Source organism: Anabrus simplex, chromosome 6 (genome assembly GCF_040414725.1).
Source record: "Anabrus simplex isolate iqAnaSimp1 chromosome 6, ASM4041472v1, whole genome shotgun sequence".
NCBI lineage: Eukaryota > Metazoa > Arthropoda > Insecta > Orthoptera > Tettigoniidae > Anabrus > Anabrus simplex.
Window position 1 is genome coordinate 103674449 of NC_090270.1, and position 15790 is coordinate 103690238.

Consider the following 15790-nt stretch of genomic DNA (forward strand, 5'->3'; position numbering starts at 1 on the left):
GGAGAGGGGAGGAATAACTCGATACACTCCTAGAGCTGAACACGGAGATGACAGGAAGTACACCTGAGTGGCTCAGATAGTAAGGCGGAGGTTCTCTGTGCCAAAGGTAGCGGTGTCTATCCTGTCTCAATCCGGTAATATTTGAAGGTGTTCTAGTATTTCAGCCACGTTTAGGCAGATTTCTCGGCCCATAGGTTGAATGAACTTACACGGGACCACATTCCTACACTTCGGTTGCTAAGAAAACTATAAAGTAGTTAGTAGGACATGAAAGCAATAACAACATTATTATTATGATTGAATGAAAACCTACAACCTGTTTTCCAGTCAGTGACCGGGTCAGGGATGTAATGAATGAAGCAGATAAAGGCTATTAGTACGATGGGGTCGCCACTCCTAAAGTGATTCATTAATGACTGATAGATGCTATGAAATGAGAATGGCGAGTGTTGCTGGAATGAAAGATGACAGGAAAAACCGGAGTACCCGGAGAAAAACCTGTCCCGCCTCCGCTTTGTCCAGCACTAATCTCACATGGAGGGACCGGGATTTGAAAGAAGGTATCCAGCGGTGAGAGGCTGACGCGCTGCCGTCTGAGCCACGGAGGTTTTATTATTATTATTATTATTATTATTATTATTATTATTATTATTATTATTATTATTATTATTATTATTATTATTATTCATGGGAATTGTAGTGCGTAGTTCTCCATACTGACGTTTATTCACAAACCAAAGTGTCCCGCACTTCTCGGACTCACCAGCCGAGGAAATTTGCCATTAGAGCGTAGGTCGTACGGCCTGTGCATCACTCCAGAGATTATTTGATTTGATACTAGAAGAGCTCTCGGGAACTGGGCCTTGAGAAGTGCTAATCTACGACAGTGATTATTGAATTTCCTTATTAGTCTATGTAAGTGCCTATATATGCAGAAAAGAGAAAAGAAGTACAGCGGAGGGTAAAAATATATTTTTCCTTGACTTATAAATAGCTAATAGAGAGTGGAACTGAAATTTCTTTGGAAGAGCAGAATGAGCTGACTTGAAGAAGAAAGGTGAACAAGGCTGCAACGTCATTTCCTGTGTACGGCGGTCTAGAAGGTAGGCCATGGCAGTAACAGCATAAACTGGGAGACTTCTTCAGCAAGATTCTGCACATTTTACAGTCGGTGTCACCTAATGTTAGCGCATGTTAGCGTTATTTTCTAACTTTTAATTTGCATTCTGCGTCGATAATCACATACTGAAAATATTCTACTTGCCGATAACACCTCTTGATGTGCCTAGTTGGGAGCATTTTTCGTGATTTATTATCAGAAGTTATCACAAGTACATTTCGGAGATTAACTGATCTAGTCCTCAAGCTGTGGGGTCAATGAGACTGTTGATGGATTCTTGGCATAAGAACGTCTCATTCCGCAGGCCTGCATGCACGGAAATTCGGCTTCACGAAAATCACCTCGCAAACTGTAAATGATGCATATAATACTCATATATCGCTAGGTAATTCCAGTCCCCAGCAAAATCCACAACAATGTACTTCAGCGCGATGATACAACCCCTCCCCGTGCGGCTTCATATTTTGAGTGCTGATTATACGCTCTCGGTACAATTAGAAGCGGCGTAATGAATGAAAGAATCGATCTGTTTAATACATTCTGTACGTACAGTTTGTGAATAACCTACTAAAATCTTTGAAAATTTACAACAAAATATTTTAAATACCCGCGATTTTAACGTCTAATTATCGGTTTCGGCGCTCATGTGGGTACAATTATGTATCTCTGAGCCTGAAATTACGCTACCTCAACAAGTAATCTAGAATCATTAAGGACGACGTTGTGTGGCGTTGAACAAATGAGAATGTCTTCATTTTATGAATATTGAATTTTCACGACTGCATTGTAATCGAAACAGACTTTCAACGTATTAGGTCGTGTTAGGTACGTGTAGTACGTGTTGAAGAGATGTTAAGTACAGAACAAAAATGGCCATCCGGACACCAGTGGGATCCGAACCCACAACCTCCCGATTTCGCGTCGGTTGCTCTACCAATTGAGCTATGGTGGCCTAGGCCATCTTTGTTCTGTTTGAAAGGATCTGAGCTACAGGTCTGGCACTGCTGCTAGCACACGACGTTGAAAGTCTGTTTCGATTGTCCTCAGTTTGTTTAATTTCGACCCCTGAATGTACATTCCGATCCATGATACGTCTATCAATGAATATAGAATTTTACATTCGACATAACGGTACAATTTCAGTATAGGGTAGACGTTACATGGTGTACGGAATTTTCATAATTACCACATGGAATGAAGCGTGTGCTCGGGATATATAATTAGCCATCTGTGTCGCTAGATGATCAGCCGGATAAGGTAATTAACAGTACACAACACTTGTGAAAATAAAATTATTTAATCACCTTTTAATAATTTGATTAATTAAATAATTAATTAAAATTAATTAATTTACTGACGTGAGATATTCTATGATTTAACACTACCAATTGCACTAGTTTGAGCTGTATAATGACTTACTACTACGTAAATATTGTATTTATAATATTATTACATAGAAATTTATAAGAATTTTCAGAATATTCAATTCGTTTTTTGAAACATAGAATGTTCTTTACCCAACACGGTGTCATTCGTCTGTTACTGTTGTTACACCGGCGACTTGTAAGTAAAACTGTATTGAACAAACTACGTAACGTACCTTTCGTAACATTCGAAATCAGACTTACATCGGGCGACTTTCTCAAGAAAGCCCAGCAGGACAGTCCCTCAGCTGTCCTCACCCGTACTGACATAAATATGTTTAAGAGATGGGATCATCCGAAAATTGGTGTAACGAAATAGGGTCATGTAACATATTATGTGACGCGATGTTACCTAGGAACAGTACCTTGAGAGCTGCACAGGTCGTGGAACTGTACAAAGAAAACTGCATAAGCCGTGGATCTGTACGTCATGGCCATCCATCAAAATTTCAAATCACAGCCTGCACCGTTGACAAGTAACATCACCTCACGTCTTCTTCTTCTTCTTCTTCTTCTTCTTCTTCTTCTTCTTCTTCTTCTTCTTCGTTTAGGCCTACGATGGACCACGTGGTTCTTAACTCTGGTGAGCCCTTTTCTTCCTCTTAGCCCAATATTCCTTCATTCTAGCGCTATGGATGTCTTTCCTTTCTTGAGTCCATTTCAGTCCTACTCCTGGACGCAGTGATTTAGTTGTTAGTGACTGGAGAGAGTCAGATGTCTTGACTAACTTTCTGAATTTATCTCGGTCGTAAATGTCAACGTGATCAATGTTTAGGTATTGTAGGTCTTTCCGCACTAAATTCGTCCATTTGGCATTTGTTGCTTTATTATTATTATTATTATTATTATTATTATTATTATTATTATTATTATTATTATTATTATTATTATTATTATTATTATTATTATTATTATTCTACCGCTTTTCCCACACCTGTGGGGTTGCGGGTGCAAACTGCGTCGCACATGTGGACTTGGCCCTGTTTTATGCCCGGATGCCCTTCCTGACGCCAACCCTATATGCAGGGATGTAATCACCATTGCGTGTTTTTGTGGTGGTTGGTAGTGTAATGTGTTGTGTGAATATCAAAAGGAAAGTGTTGGGACAAAAATGAACACCCAGTCCCCGAACCAGAAGAATTAATCTGAAGCGATTAAATCCCCCGACCAACCGGGAATCGAATACGGGAGTCCTCTCAACCGAAACATTCAACGCTGACCAATCAACCAAGGAGTCGGACTAACATCGCCTCACATATTTTATTGAAATACATATTTATGATCATTTTATTTTCCCAAAGATAATTTTTCCGAAACTTCTTTTTACTGAAAGGCACGAAGGATAGCTAATTAAGATGGTACACATATATTTATGACAATATAAAATGTGATGCACTAACAGTGAAGTTATGGCTGGAGTACTAATTAGGAACTTCATGACATACGGTAATATATAACATATTTCAACGGATAGATCCATTACTTGGCTGTGCAGAGTTAGAAGGAAAGACAAAATAAATCAGTAGAAACCAGCAACAATAGGAGATGCATTTTATTTTGACAATATTCTTCTGATCCAGTGACAGCGCCTGACAAATTGAGGGCCATTATAATCAATACCCATTGGATTGTAAGGCTACGTGCATAATTTACTGCAAGTTTTTTTTTTTTTTTTTGCTAGTTGCTTTACGTCGCACCGACACAGATAGGTCTTACGGCGACGATGGGAGAGGGAAGGACTAGGAGTGGGAAAGAAGCGGCCGTGGCCTTAATTAAGGTACAGCCCCAGCATTTGCCTGGTGTGAAAATGGGAAACCACGGAAAAATATACTCTAAGTAGACGTGTACGAACAATGTATTAATCATCTATTTTTGTAGGATCACACCTTAGGTTTTATGAATAATGCCGAAGATAAGTAAATACGCACTGTCGATTCTTGTGTTAATTTGCTAACTGATAAGCATCGCATTCTGGTAAGTTTTCGACAATAAAGTGAAAAGTAGGGGCTAAGGCTAGGAAGGAAGCGACTGTGGCCTTAATTACTATTTAGTTGAGTGTGGAAAATGGGAAACCACGGGAAAACAGATAGTAAACTTGCTCGGTGTTACTTGCATTGACATTATGTTTGTTTTGATAATGTCTGGTGATTTTCATAAATAATAATTTATGTTGAGAGAAATGGCAATACTTAGATCGGCCATATTTCGACTTTGTGAACCAAATTTAAATCATTTCAACTGTACGTAGCACAGCCGAGGATAAATACAAGGGTGTGGAGAACTACTCGTAAAAAAGGCACTATTCGATCAAGGTTCATCATGTGGAATTAATTTTGGAGCTTCTAACTTGTTCCCGAATACAATAGGAAATGGTACGTCGTTAGTCTTAAAGGAGAGAAAATAGGATAGAAAAACACTATGCTGGTTTGTCTTTAGCATATTGGTTGTGCTTGAAGGTTATTGGGGTGGGAAATTCCAGATTTTGACCACCTGATTTGAGTAATACTTCTGTTTCTTCCGATTCCATCTCCTCACAGAAGTTTGGTGAGCGTCATTATTTCTTTGTCCTACTTTTCGTTTCAGAGTTGCCATATTGCCGATTTCGAGCCACTGGCGAAAGTTCCGCATCCAATAAAATATTCTTAGCCCATGTCTACGATTCGCTTCAATCTTTCCTTCTATCATCAGTTGTAAAGGCTATTTTGTCAATTTGGGAAATGTGACCGAAATACCCTGTTTCGTTTTGCGAGGGTTAAGACTTCCCAAGGTTTCTCGGCTCGATGGAATAACTCTTCATTGGTGACGTGGTTTACCTTCCTTCTTTGATGTATCAGAAATATTCCTATTTCTATCGTGATTAGAGTTAAGACGGGAAGATTTTATAGTTTCATTCCCCTTTAAAACAAGGATACCACCAACACTGGTCAAATTATTAGTACAGAGCGAGCACTACCAGGTTGTCAGATATTTGTCCCGCACTGGAAGTCAATAACACGAGAGTTCTCTTATTGGAACACCCTCAAACCAGAATCGAACCCGCTGTCTTCAGGGAAGGAGGGCAAGAGCCACCCTGCTGATCTACAATTGGATCCTCTTGTTTGTTATTTTAGGTTGGAATAAACGCATATTAAGGTTTACGATTTGTTTACGCATCCTTAAAAAATTATTTGTTCAAAATTCATCATCCGAGATCTTTTTCATCACATCATCTAACCACATATATGATCCCATAATCAATGAAAACACTCTGGGTTAGTTAATGACCAGAGTAAACTGTAGAAATAAATAGATTTACTGAATGAATGTCCTCAATCAGACGAGTAGATGACCTGGACATGCCCAGGAGCTGTAATAATCAACAAGCTAGATACTAATGAAATCTCCACCCGTCATAATGATAACACTTTGTATACTGGGATTTTAACATGGAGTTTAGAATTTCATGAGAGTTTTCGTGTTATTGATGAAAATTATTTTACTCGTTTATTACGTAATCCATTAACCAGGTATAAAGGTTTTCAATCCGTAATCCTGTCTCATGTTCACATCACTTTTCATTTTCCCAGAAATATCAGACAAATATTCGCAATAAATGTCTTTCCGTCCTCAGTGACAATCATTTTCGTACCAATTACTGCATTTTTGACTCCCCTTTGACCTTACGTAAGCACATGGAAGACGGAAAGCTATATTAAAATAAATTATGTAAATAAACAGAACATGGAAAGTGACAGAAATGCATGTACGGTATTTTATTTTGACTTTTCCAGTATCCAGTGTTCGATTTACTAAGAAATATTAGCCTAGAGGTGATCCGATTCAGAGGGTTCCGGGTTCGATTCCCGGCCGGGTCGGAGATTTGAATCGCTTCTTATTAATTCTTCTGCTTCGGAGACTTGGTTTTGTGTCTGTCCTAACACTCTCCTCTTCATATTCAGACAACACACCGCACTATCAACCACCACAGAAACATGCAATAGAGATTACATCACTCCATATAGGCTTGGCGTCAGGAAGGACATCTGGACGTAAAACAGGGACAAGTCCACATGTGTGACTCAGTTAGCACCCACGACCCCACTTGTGTGGGAAAAGCGGCAGAAGAAGAAGAAGAAGAAAAAGAAGAATTTGTCTAGGTGACCTTATTTTACTTGAAAAGCACTTTCAGCATGGTAGGTCGTGTAGTGTTTATAATGTATATATCAGAAAAGTCCTCAATACAGAACAAAATTGGTCAGTTCAATATTGCAAGGAACTGAAACCACGATCTTCGGATTTCACGTCCGATGCTTTCCCATTTGAGCTATGATTGCCTAGATTTTAGTCCTAATCTGTTAGTAGGTACCTTTCTGGCTCCATGGCTAAATGTTTAGCGTGCTGGTCTTTTGGTTCCGGGTTCGTTTCCCGGTCGTGTCGGTGATGTTAACTTCCATTACCAATTCCGATGGCTCGAGGGCTGTGTGTGTGTGTGTGTGTGTGTGTGTGTGTGTGTGTGTGTGTGTGTGTAGTCTTCAACGTTGTAATTTATCATAGATAGGGGTTCATCCTCACAGACGCAGGCTACAAACCATTATTATTATTATTATTATTATTATTATTATTATTAGCATCAGCAGGGACCTGACATATGTGTGTGGTCATTTGATACCTTTGTCACCAGATCTGATGATTTTGAATCTCATATCTCGCCGAACATCGTATATTTAGTTCCATGCCTAAAAATTTGTTGTTTTTTGATTAAATCGTTTCGTGTTGTCTGCGCAGTATCCCAGTATCATTATTCCAATAGATTATCAGTGGAAACATATTCACCATATCAAATGGTTCGACGTGAGAAATGCTGTCAAATTTTAGTCCGACTTTGCATCATATAGAGATGCAATGGGAAATCAAACTGGAGATAGTTGGGGATGGTATTATTCACTTAGATGGGGACGTTAAACTCTAACTGTTTTGTAAGATCAATTTCATGCTCTTCTTTCCTATTTCTAATATTGCTGTCGGGAGCGTTTTAGGTAAGTTTAATAAAAAGACAGCTAATAACAGGAATGGCAGTTCAGGCATAGCCATCTACTTTGAGTGTGCGATTTGGGCTGAACAAAGAGAATAAACTCTGTCACTATTACAAGATATCCAAGGAAGTATTGGAAACAAATTTAAATTACCGTAGGACGTTATTCTCTAAAGACGTAGTCTATTTAAGGACGAAGAAGGGATTTTAAAGGATAAAAGGGAGAATAGATCAATTATTTGTAACAGATAAATTACATACATGTTTATTATTCTTTTCTGGTGTATGAAATCTCAACATTTTATGCCATTTCCGTTTGTGAATTGGGAATATAGGATCTCCTAGCACAACTATAGTGTGTGCTCGGTTTCCTTTGCCGAAGGAGTTGGCCGCGTTGTTCCGGAGACGTAAGTTTGTATTCGGGGGATGATGATTTCGAACCTCACCTTTGGCAAGTCTGAAACGATTTACCGTGGAATCCCATTTTAATACGGGCGCTACATTACCTTTTCATCCTTGCGTCACAGAAAACATTCAAAAGTTAGTCCGATGTTAAACCACTAGCACAAAAGAAAACAAAAAAACTGCAGGTTCCCTTCGTTGCCCTGCTGGTATTTTTATTCGTACATGATATTTCTTTGGCATGTACTATGTGTATTCGACAAAACGTATCAAGCTGAAAGTCTGATTCAAGTAAATAAATATTTTTCATAGTTTACTTCCCGCTGGCTTATTTTCCCATGGCGGAGGTAATCATTGTTTTATAGGAAAGGAAATCTCTGCAACTAATCCCTCTTAACCATTACAGTAATCAGGAGGAGGAATATGTACAAGTCTCTCCATTCGAAATTTGGAGATATCGTCAAAAGGATGAGAAAGGCCGCTCAGAGCGACTCCATAAACTCCCGCAAATATAATAGCGTAGGAAAGAGCAAGGTTTGGGAAGGAAGTGACCATGAATTTAAATTATGCTATAGTTTCAGCATTTGCCTACTGTGAAAATGGAAAAGAAGAGAAAAATGTTCAGGGCTGGCGACGGTACGTTTTGAACCCACCATCTACCGAGTGCAAGCCCAAAGCTACCTGATCCAAACACCTTCATGTGCTGTATTCTACGTCCGCGCCCCACCCCACATACATAGGGGTTTGTTACCAGAGCCTGGTTGTTAACTATATAAACTGTGTTTTGTGCTGTCTACCAACGCCAGAGTATTTGCAATTGTGTTTAAAAATGGCGCGTTGTCGTGTAGGGACTCCGACCACAAATACGATTTGAGAAAAGTAAAAATGTTCGCATATTTGAAATGAGGATATCATACAGTGCAAATTGCAGATGAATCGGTAATAATTCATGTAAGTGCAGAGAGTAGTTATATGATTGACCTGGAAATGCTCCAGTAGAGATAGAACTGGCGGAGATCCACAAGGTAGAACCACCTCACACGGAGATCGTAAAATCGATTGTATGGCATACAATCAGGATCAGTAACGAGTCTTGATTCTATACGGGGACAAATGATGGTCGTTAACATGCCCACTGGTGTGTTGGACAAAGGACTCACCCTCCTGTGAACACAGCAATGCCACACTGGCTCGCTCATAGTATCATGGTATGGGGAGGTCGGGAGATGCAATCAGTTACGTGAATCGGTGGATAGATAGTTACACCTTGTTGTCGTACCCTACTTGTTAACTTACCCAAATATTGCAACTCCGATAGTGCAATGACCACAGCGGCCTCTAGACTAATTCCCAACAGATCATGCGTGAGATGCCATAGGTAGACATATTACACATCATTACTACTCAGTCCAATCAGTACTAGAACTTCCCAACACAGATTGCGGCAGCTGAGAGGAACAAATTCGAACATCCAAACTTCCATTACGTAATTGATTAGCTCATCTATTGTCTTATCGTCTAATAATAATAGTACATGTTTCGTCCAATTTTGCGGAGCATCTTCAGGTAGTGAAAACGTACAATACGAAAATTGACATATAAAATTCAAACATTAAAAGTTGTAAAATTGGATTAAAATGGTTTATGGTCTACACTGATAGAGAGTTGAGAAAGTACATACAAAAGCATAGTGAAGTCGGTGAAGAATTATATATATTGATGAGGCGTTTTTATTTAAAGCGAGCACAGCAGGACCAACGGGAAGACTCCTTAGCTACGTTTTATTATCGAAAATAACACTACAATAAAACCTAAATTCGACTACGGTTTCAAGGAGTTTCCCTCAGTCCACATAGACGCTTAATTTTTTTTTTTTTTTTTGCTAGGGCCGAGGCAGACAGGGATTTGTACGTAGATGAAAGAAACAGAGCGAAACAAATAGTTGTTGAATCTAAAAAGTAGTCCTGGGAAGATTTTGGTAACAACTTGGAAAGGCTAGGTCAAGCAGCAGGGAAACCTTTCTGGACAGTAATAAAGAATCTTAGGAAGGGAGGGAAAAAGGAAATGAACAGTGTTTTGAGTAATTCAGGTGAACTCGTAATAGATCCCAGGGAATCACTGGAGAGGTGGAGGGAATATTTTGAACATCTTCTCAATGTAAAAGGAAATCATGCTGGTGGTGTTGTGAACAGCCAAGCAAATGGGGAGGAGGAAAACGATGTTGGTGAAATTATGCTTGAGGAAGTGGAAAGGATGGTAAATAAACTCCATTGTCATAAGGCAGCAGGAATAGATGAAATTAGACCTGAAATGGTGAAGTACAGTGGGAAGGCAGGGATGAAATGGCTTCATAGAGTAGTAAAATTAGCATGGAGTGTTGGTAAGGTACCTTCAGATTGGTCAAACGCAGTAATTGCACCTATCTATAAGCAAGGGAACAGGAAGGATTGCAACACCTATCGAGCTATCTTATCGATTAGTATACCAGGCAAAGTATTCACTGGCATCTTGGAAGGGAGGGTGCGATCAGTCGTTGAGAGGAAGCTGGATGAAAACCAGTGTGGTTTCAGACCACAGAGAGGCTGTCAGGATCCGATTTTCAGTATGCGCCAGGTAATTGAAAAATGCTACGAGAGGAATAGGCAGTTGTGTTTATGTTTTGTAGATCTAGAGAAAGCTTATGACAGGGTACCGAGGGAAAAGATGTTCGCCATACTGGGGGACTATGGAATTAAAGGCAGATTATTAAAAGCAACCAAAGGCATTTATGTTGACAATTGGGCTTCAGTGAGAATTGATGGTAGAATGAGTTCTTGGTTCAGGGTACTTACAGGGGTTAGACAAGGCTGTAATATTTCACCTTTGCTGTTCGTAGTTTACATGGATCATCTGATGAAAGGTATAAAATGGCAGGGAGGGATTCAATTAGGTGGAAAAGTATTAAGCAGTCTGGCCTATGATGTCGATTTGGTCCTAATGGCAGATTGTGCCGAAAGCCTACAGTCTAATATCTGGGAACTAGAAAATAGGCGCAATGAGTATGGTATGAAAATTAGACTCTCGAGGACTAAATTGATGTCTGTAGGTAAGAAATTCAACAGAATTGAATGTCAGATGGGTGATACAAAGCTAGAACAGGTCGATAATTTCAAGTATTTAGGTTGTGTGTTCTCCCAGGATGGTAATATAGTAAGTGAGATTGAATCAAGGTGTCGTAAAGCTAATGCAGTGAGCTCGCAGTTGCGATCAACAGTATTCTGTAAGAAGGAAGTAAGCTCTCAGACGAAACTATTTTTACATCGGTCTGTTTTCAGACCAACTTTGCTTTACGGGAGCGAAAGCTGGGTGGACTCAGGATCTTGTTCATAAGTTAGAAGTAACAGACATGAAAGTAGCGAGAATAATTGCTGGTACAAACAGGTGGGAACAATGGCAGGAGGGTACTCGGAATGAGGAGATAAAGGCTAATTTAGGAATGAACTCGATGGATGAAGCTGTACGCATAAACCGGCTTCGGTGGTGGGGTCATGTGAGGCGAATGGAGGAGGATAGGTTACCTAGGAGAATAATGGACTCTGCTATGGAGGGTAACAGAAGTAGAGGTAGACCAAGACGACGATGGTTATACTCGGTTTCTAACGATTTAAAGATAAGAGGTATAGAACTAAATGAGGCCACAACACTAGTTGCAAATCAAGGATTGTGGCCACGTTTAGTAAATTCACAGAGGCTTGCAGACTGAACGCTGAAAGGCATAACAGTTTATAATGATAATGTATGTATGTTTTTGCTAGTTGCTTTACGTCGCACCGACATAGATAGGTCTTATGGCGACGATGAGACAGGAAAGGGCTAGGAGTGGGACAGAAGCGGCCGTGGCCTTAATTAAGTTACAGCCCCAGCATTAGCCTGGTGTGAAAATGGGAAACTACGGAAAAACATTTTTAGGGCTGCCAACAGTGGGGTTCGAACCTACTATCTCCCGAATACTGGATACTGGCCGCACTTAAGCGACTGCAGCTATCGAGCTCGGTACGCTTAAATTTCATCAGAACTCTAGTCAAATAATGCCAACAATATATCCAAACATTTTACCTCCCACAAATCTTCTTATACTTCAACGCAGTATTAGCAATAGCAGCGACTTGCCCCTTGCAGAAAAAAAGATACAACACTCATTCAAAACGCCTGATCAGTGGACATAATTCTTCACAGACTTAAACATCATTGCCCGCTGCCATTTCTTGATGGATACAGTACTTTTGTATCCATCCCTTGGCACAGACCAGTGTAAAGTGTAGCTTTCACCGAAGTCCCGGTCTCATCCATGGCTGTGACAATATGGAAGCTGCTGGGGTATGAATGGTGCTGAGTAATGACATTCAGGGCTTGACTAGTGCATCTGAGCGTTATGAAAGGTGTTGCTCATAGGGTCAGTGGTGCTGCAATAGCACTTTCTGACCCAGTGAAGAAAGCAACGGTAAACTACCTCACTCCTCGTCCTGCCTAGTACCCCTCATTTTGGTGCTGCCATTGGTTTTTGCGGTTTCCTTATAACCGCATAACCTTTGGTGGTGCTATTTAAGGATCCAACCAGCCTCTGGGCTGATGACCTAACGGACAGACAAGCTTTTTAATGTTGAAAACATTTCTTATCAGACAAAATAGGAGTCCCCATACTATGAAAAACGTAATATTAAGCAATTTCCTCAATTTTGCCGAAAGTTGAAGGGCTAAAGGGGCAGAAAAAGTTTTAAATTGTGAGTATTGGATAGCTCTATCAAACTAAAAGAGAAAATTTCTAAAATCACTTCTGTCTAAATGAAGTTCCGGAAAATCGGCCTAAAATCGATTGTTTTTTACACGTTTCCTTTTTTTTTTTTTTTTCAAATCCTAGCCAAATTAATGTATTTACACAATTCTTTCAGTAATGTGTTCCTTGTTTCAACATCCTCAGACATTACTTGATTTTTGCAAAATTTCCACACCGAATGTAGTTATAAGGGCTTAAGTGAAACTCTGAATTGCTTCACATTAGCGCTCGTAGTAGTGCTTAAATGAAACTCCGCATTGACTCAGACTAGCGCTCGTTGTGGTGCTTAAGTGAAACTCCGCATTGACTCAGACTAGCGCTCGTTGTGGTGCTTAAGTGAAACTCCGCATTGACTCACATTAGCGCTCGTAGTGGTAGAAGAAGGCAAACTGCTAATCTACTTGACCGGATAACAATGATTAAAGAAATGATTGTAATTGTTAGGAATATATAAAGAATATATTCTCATGCTTTATTATATTTTATTTACCTAAAATTCGTTGCTCATATCACTAGGATTTTTTAAACATTGAGTTGCTTGCCTGAAGGGCTATAACTATGGATTATGTACTTTTTCAACTCTTCTTCAGTGTAGAACATAAAACTTTTTTATAAAATCTTACATAGTTTAAAGTTTTAATTGTGTATGTTAATTTTCGTTATGTACGCTTTCCATAGCTGAAGACGTTGCGCAAAAATGGAACGAAACATGTACTATTATAATTAGACGGTAAGACATTAAGATAAACTTGTGTAAAATTCATGGATTACCTAATAGTTTAAGTACTGGCTGGTAGAATCTTCTTATAAACCAACGTTGAGTTAACGCCAATGCGAAATTTTACAGTGATATTCATAAATACTGACTGCTGTCATTTCTTGATGGATACAGTACTTTTGCATCCATCTTTTGTCACAGGCCAGAGCAAAGTGTAGCTTCCACTGAAGACCCTGTCTCATCCATGGCTGTGACAATATGGAAGCTGCTGAGGTATGTGTAGTGCTTATTAATGATATTCTGAGCATAACCAATGCGTCTGAGTGTCATGAAAGGTGTTGCTCGTAGGGTTAGTCTTGCTACAATAGCACTGCCTGGCCCGGTGGGAAAAGCAATGGCAAACTACCTCACTCCTCGTCTTGCCTAAAACGCCTCATTTTGGTACTGCCATTGGTTTTTGTGATTTTCCTATTACTGCATTGCCTTTGGAAGTACTATTTGAGGATCCAACCAGCCTCTGGGCTGATGAACTAACAGAGAGAGAGAGAGACATTCAAAAATATTCGAACAATACACACGAAATCTTATTAACTGAATACCACAACGTATAGCTTTTCACGGTGGCCTAACTTCCTACTAAAGCAGACATCAATTTTCAACAAACATGTTTGGATTCATTTCACTTTCTTATTAGTGTTCCGATTTTATACCTAATATCCACACTCATGACTTTCTTCTCATTTATCATGATGTTACTTATTCATGCCTTGTTTGCAAGATCTGGTGCTTACAGTGGTCTAAGCCTTCTGGTATGGGCTAGATCAAGTTTGTTACTTTTATTTTCGCCTTTAATATGGGCTTATTTCTTCACTTATTGATGATGGCTCCAAAGTCATATCCTCTTCGTATTTTTATTGTGCGTGGAATACCGTACTTATGAGCTACACAATTGATAACTCATTATCTCATGATCCCTTTAACGCCTTCTCAACGTCATCTTCATCCGATTTCGCTGTATTGGTCTAACATTCTTGGCCTCTTACTTCTGACACGTGCCTTTGCTGGCGAGACCTAGTGTTTACAGGGCATTTTGTCTTCTGGTATGAGCTAGAAAAAATGTTATTTTTATTCGCCTGTCACAGTCTCATATTTGGCTTTGACAGTATGAAAGTGACTGATGTATGTATGAGTGATGCTAGTGATGCCATTCCTTATGCCTCCAGTCCCTGTTATGAATTGTGCGAAAATGTCACACACAAGGTTGGCTGGTGCATGCATTTCAGTGAGCTTGGCAGGCTGGTATGTATCATCAACTTCTGGATCGGTGAGTATAGCGATGGGAAACTAACTCAGTCTTCATTCCGTACAATGCATTTTCAGTGATATCTGTGTAATCTATGGCAGCTGATGATAGAGCTGTTGACGAGCGAACTAGCCTTCGGGCTGAATACTCACATTACAAATTCCATTTCTCCCATTGTATTCAATGCCATAAACTACCAAATTGTTATCAAAAGAAATTTCCACCCTCTTACAATTACCTTCTTGCACCTTATTGGATGTATTGCCCACTAGTGTTGGCTACTGAATGCATGATTCGAAGCAGTGTACCGATTCATTCAAGTGTCCGAGTGAATCGAATCACAGGAACGGCGAGCTCACGGCACACAATTCAGCTTACTCCCAGAGGACAGTACTAAGTGGCGCCCTCACTGGACGTTAACGGGAAGCCGAGCTTTCGCTGCAGCGAGACAGTGAAGCATGGCACATCGAAAGAATCGTGAACCAGCGCGGCTCAGTGAGACACAAGATACACACGGCTCCTTATCGGCTCACTGGACACTGGCGGAGAGCCGAGCTTACGCTGCAGCGAGACAGTGAAACATGGCACATCGAAAGAATCGTGAACCGGCGCGGCTCAGTGAGACACAAGATACACACGGCTCCTTATCGGCTCACTGGACACTGGCGGGTGGCGGAGAAACGAGCTTCCGCTGCAGCGAGACATACAGTGAGCGATGGCACACCGAAAGAATCATGAACGAGCACGGCTCAGTGAGACACAAGATACACACGGCTCCTTATCGGCACACTGGACAGTGGACACTGGCGGAGAACCGGGCTTCCTCTGAAGCAGTACGTACAGAGCCTTGGTATACTGAAAGAATCGTACGCTAAATGGACTCCCGAGCTCAGCTCATTTGAAAATAATACCCACTTGCATTCACTGTCCTCTTCTTACAGGGAGGTTTAAATAATAGATGGATTTATTTGCAGTGTTAAGAAGGAAGTCAAAACATAA